Source organism: Anabrus simplex, chromosome 13 (assembly GCF_040414725.1).
Source record: "Anabrus simplex isolate iqAnaSimp1 chromosome 13, ASM4041472v1, whole genome shotgun sequence".
Taxonomy (NCBI): domain Eukaryota; kingdom Metazoa; phylum Arthropoda; class Insecta; order Orthoptera; family Tettigoniidae; genus Anabrus; species Anabrus simplex.
Window position 1 is genome coordinate 91,645,037 of NC_090277.1, and position 6,000 is coordinate 91,651,036.

Genomic DNA, 6,000 nt, shown 5'->3' on the forward strand with positions numbered 1-6,000 from the left:
GAAGGTGATAGCCTACCCTAAGTGGCTTTAACTACATGCTTCCTAGTCTAGTAACACTTTTTGGTAAAAAATGTGTACACATCTTTTTTCGAAAATCGCACTTCACGCTCGCTTGAATCGTTGCACTTCCGAATGTCGTAGGTCAACATAAACTTACTCGCATTAAAATTCGGCCACTTGTTATACTTTGATACTGTACATTAATTTATTAATAATATAATGAAACAAAAATTAATGTATACTAATGGAAGAATATAACGTTTTCAAGACACAGTATTACAAATACAATTTCACTTTTGGAATACTGAATGAAAAATAAATTACTTTATGAGAAGTACTAAATATGACAGTCGCTTTAATATTAGGCCACCCGTATATCGCCTCTATATAATATTTTATAGTCAACTATTAGAACTTTGTAGCACCCCTCTTTTGTCTTATAACCGCTTGTAAACGATGTCGCAAGTTGTAAATCTGTATTTTGGTATAGCCAGCTTGGATGCTTCGCCATTTCTCTTCCGTTCTTCTTTAAAGTTCATTCTGAGAACGAGCAAGGGTTCTGCGAACCCTGAGTTTGAATTTTTCTCATAAAGTTTCGATTGGATTGAGATCTGGGCTTCGGGGTTGTGTTTCAATCGCTTAGGGACAATTGTACAAGAGCCAACTTTTGACAATAAAAGCTTTGCCCTTAGGATCATTCCCTGATAAAAATTTTAACTACCTCTGATGCCCAATTCATTAGCACTCGTATGGAGATTTTCCTTCAGTATGAGGAGACAGTCTTCTTTCTTCATAGTGCCATGAATCCTAGACATTTCACAGACTCCACATGAAGACATCCAGATCATGATGCTTCCTAACACCGTGTTTGACAGAGTGCCGTAATTTCTGTTTACCAGTTCTGTATTTGCCATCCGAGTCAAAGACATTGAATTTGCTTTCGTCGGCATAAGTGACATCGTTCCCCCAAGAATCATCTTCTTTTATACGCCGGCACAATCATATATTTAGGTAAATTCTTCCATCATCTGTCAGCGCTGGATCTGCTTCAAGCCGACCACCCTCTGCCTTCTACCTCCTGCCCCCTCACACTCTAATCACCGGAGCAAATCAGACAATACGGCCCGAAAGCGCTCTTCTTAAATAGGTCCGCAGTGGAAAGTTTTAGACTATATTAGAATCCAGAGCGCTAAAAGGCTAAATTTCCAAACACTCCCCGGAGTTCTGATTGGTTAGAGAACTTAGTTACAGTCATGTGATAGGCAGATTACATTAGATTACATTTGCAAACTGCAATCTCCTCTTTTGGTTTACTTCTCTAATAAAGGGCTCGTCCGTCACAGCTCTGCCTTTGTATCCTTGTTTCTCCATGACTCGGCGTACTGTTTCAGAGTGATCTCTTATATCGCACTTCTGGAACAGTTCCGCTGCTAATTGAGGACCACTTAATCTTTCTAACCAATATCCTTTCTTCTCGCTCAGAGAGTTTCTTAGGCTGGCCTTGCTGAGGAAGTGATTCGCGCCTCTCTTCCTTATAAAATCTTCATATTATGTCTCCTATTGTGCCCTTTGGCATGTTCAAAAGCTTGCTTAATTTTCCTGAGACATTCCCTTAGCATGATTAAATACGATAAGTTTACGTTGCTCATACGTAGTATTCTTTCCTTTCCGACCCATTCTACTGACTTTCTGCACCAGCACTTCCATACAATGATTGTGGAGAACTGCGCTTGAGTGAACACCCGTGGTAGTGGTCAACACATGGGTTGTCTGAAAATTAAAGAAGCGCACTCCGGTGACATTTCCAACATACGTAGTATTAATTTTGAAACTATACAAGACCACACATCAGTTTCTAATACATTCATGTGGAACACTTCAATACGTCTATCTGTCGAGCATTCTCTTGCTCATACTTCTTTTCAGCGTATAATACAGGCGGTATTAATAAATAATAGTCGCCCTGGCCAAATATTAATGCGAGTAAGTGTATGTGTACACACATGTAAGCAACGACGTAAATATATCTACCAGTGCACATTCCGCGTGAAATAAATCCTAAATGCTCTCTCGTAAAAATAATTACCATCCCCTATCTCATTAACAAACAATGTATTGGCCAAAACAGTAGCTCCCAATGACATCTTTCTGTTTTGAATTGAGCCTGTATGGATTGCGTGTTAACAAACAATATATTTTTCAGTGTCTGTGTCTTGTTCGTCTGCCGGCTTTAACGTCCTGCCAGTATCTCTTGAGTCCGCCGATCAGCGCTTTCTTCCGCTCCTCTGGTAAAGGTCTCTCCATCTTCTGGGTTTTGTCTCTACCATAAAACCCTGCTAGCTTGTCACCATCCTTCTGAAACTAACCCTGTCATTGATTTTATCCTCAGTAATGCCCACCTCTCTCAGATTTTTCTCACATTATTGGAGCCATCTCAAGTTAGATGCCTTTGGTTTTAGAAAATTCCAGATGTTCTTTGTGAGCCGGTCATTATTCTCTTTCTAATTGCTGTTGTTATCGGCTCCATCTTGCTGTATGCTCCTTTATTGGATTTCAGTTATATTACCAAGAAGGAGCGATCCAAGCCACTCTCAGATTAACAACCAAGCATCGTGGAAAGTCGTCAGAAAGAAGACACTACCCCACGTGGTAACTGATCGAAGGAATCCACCGCTCCCAAGAGCGCAAGCAGGCCTTCGGATTCTGAGAAGCCAGCACCTAGACGCTTAGGAAATGATTCTAAGACTGGACACAGGAAACTCAAACCAATGACACTATATTTAACCACATTAACAACTCTTTTGTTCCCGGGAATTTTTTCCTATAAAGGGTTAGTAAATTACCTACTATCTGCAGTAAGTAAGTAAGCAAGTCAGTCGATCTTCGCGGTGTCACGGGTGTGTACTCCTTCTTCGGAAGAAATCGATATCTCGACAGACGTTCTATGTGTGCGGCTGCGTCAAAATTCGCTGATTAATTTGTTCTGTCATCAGTTGTATAATGCCATATGTTCTACCTTGGTCTAGCCTCGCCTTTCCTTCCCCTTCACTTCTCAAGCGCAAGATAGGTGGCTAGCAGTGTCCAGTCAAGTCGAGTGTTCTCATTGTAACTGTCAATCCGATTCAGATACGTGACTTGCTTGGTTAGGGGTTCCTTCCTAACCCGTGGCTGCTACGCTGCGTGTACCTCAGTGTAAGTGTCTTTTGATTACACCCTGTATGAATGATTCGTACCTATGTCAGTAAAAGTCTGTATGAATGGGGGTGTCTATCCGTTTTTGTGGTGTTACTTGTTTATGGCTCGTATTCCAGTAAGTTCTTTTTGATGCTACGCTCGGCAGAGTATTATTATTGGTATTACAATATTTATTTATTTATTTATTTATTTATTTAATCCGTTTAAAGACCAGCGTTTGTTTCTCACTCCCACTCAGCGAGGGATCTCACCTATATCACCTCAACGACAGTATCCTGTAACGTGAGACATTGGTCGGGGTACAATTGGGGTGGGGGACCAGTACATCGCCCAGGTGGCTTCAGCTGCTATGCTGAACAGGGGACTTGCGTGGGGATAAGGAGACTGGAAGGGATAGACAAGTAAGAGGGAAGGAAGCGGCCGTGGTCTTAAGTTAGGTACAATCCCGGCATTTGCCTGGAGTTGAAATGGGAAACCGCGGAAAACCACTTCGAGGATGGCCCAGGTGGGAATCGAACCCCCTTCTACTCAGCTGACCTTCCGATTCTGAGTGGACACCGTTTCGGCCCTCGTACTACTTTACACATTTCATGCCAGAGCCGGGAATAACACCCAGGCCTACAGGGGTGGCAGCTACTTACACTAACCACTACTCCATTGAGGCGGACATTATTAATATTATTTTTATGGACTATCATTCTAAGTTTAAAAATATTACGATGAAATACACATAACACTTATCTTATATGAGAGAATGATGAAATATTTGAATCGTAACCACTTTAATCAGTTTCATGCTTTAGAAATTCATCGTGTGAGTCGATCACTCTATTATTCATTGTTCATTAACAGCTGAACGTATCAATTAATTCCAGGCAGATTCTCTGAGGAATTATCGCACTCTATTGACAGCAATGTGACGTCTTGTTATAGGGCATCTGTCAATCACTCCAGGTTATTGCTTCCACACCTGGTGGAGCTATAACTCAATTGAGGCTCATTAAACACGGACTTAGGTGACCTATCACCTTCACAGTTCAGTCCACCTCGCATCTGAATGGGAGTCGACAGTACCTGTGTGAGGCTCGAGGTCCAAACAGGGACAACACTGCTAGATGATTATCTGTAGTAATACACAGAGCCATCCAGTTTAATCCAGTGATAGGTTAGAATGCAATCTAATTTGGTTAGTATGATATATCACCTAGCTTGTTCTTGCGTTACGTAGCGAGAATAACATAAAATCTAAGCGTTCTGGTGGACCGTACCCTTAATAGTTATGCAAACCTCATATCGTAACCGTTGTGCAGGTAGTGTATACATGTTTCTCGCTTCGGTAATTTTGTATTATAACCTATTACTGCATAAAATGAATGACAAGAGATAGAAAACTAGAACTAGCCCACACACTAGCTCAGAACAGGTACAGGAAGGAAGAGGCACTTTGAGCCTTGCTTTAGTGACTTGGACACAAGTATAAAATTAAACTTTTTTTATTTCCAAGCTCCTTTTTGCATGTCCCATAACAGATTTTCCTGCAAGTTTCGACAGTGGATGAAATAGGCTAAAATACCTTAGCTACTAAACAGTCATTGAACAAGAACATTAGCAATAGTACCCTCTTAGCTCTCTTAATAGAACTTGAAAATGGCGTGATAAATTAAGAGTAAAATGGAAAAGGATGAAAGTGCCACAATGGTGATTTGTCTTTCCTTTCTTGCTCAGAATTGGCTGAAAGGGGCAAAGGCCTAATATTGTGAAGACTGGAAGTTCATATTGTGCGTCTCCAGACTTTCCGCATTCGCAATAGTATGCCGTTTTGTCCTTTCAGGCATTTCCAACCAACCCAAAGAAAGGCCACCATTGTGGCAATTTCAGCCTTTTCCATTTTTCCTCGTCAAATATATATAGCTTGTTTCAGTGGAACTTTATCTCCACTATACTCATAAAATATATTTTTTAAAGTTGCTTTACGTCGCACCAACACTCATAGGTCTTACGGCGACGTTGGCCGTAGGAGTAGGAAGGAAGCGACCGTGGCCTTAATTAAGCTACAGCCGCAGAATTATCCTGGTGTGAAAATGGGAAGCCCACTATCTGCCGAATGCAAACTCACAGCTGCACGTCCGTAACCGCACGGAAAACTCACTAGGTGTAACGATGAGCGTGCATAATGAAGAAATACTTACTTAAAGGGCTGAAAAACTTGAACTGTCCTACAAACTAGTTCAGAACAGGTAAAGAAGCAATTAATATCATCCTACAAGGCTAAAATCAAACACTACAGCAGTGGTAAAACCAGAGGGTCTGTATAGCTTGGAGTGACGAACACTGAATTAGAAAGGGGCACTGTAGGAAATCGGAAAAAGAGAAAGGAAATTATTGGGAAATTTTCTAGGACTACCACTTTAACAGGCACGCCGACTTTGAAGGGTTTGTCTTAAAAGGCTAGAAACAGCCACGCGGGATTAAAACTTCTGAATCAACAGTCATATGTTTATTCTGAACTGAGCGGCACTCTGTACTCGATCTTCTACGACTCTCAGTGAGTTAGAGGATCTAAAACCATAATTTCAGTGTCGATTTTCAGCGCTGAAGCATTTTTGTAGAAAATAACTACCTGCCATTGAGGAACGGTTGGCTTGGATATATCAGTTAATTTCCATATAGATTAAAAATTGTAATGTCTGTCAGGCTGAAGTGAGTACCACAACACCCTTGTGACTTGATAGGTGTACGTGTGAAACGAGGAAACAGGATGTATTTTGAATATTATTACATAATATGTTTTAAACCCAGGAGAGT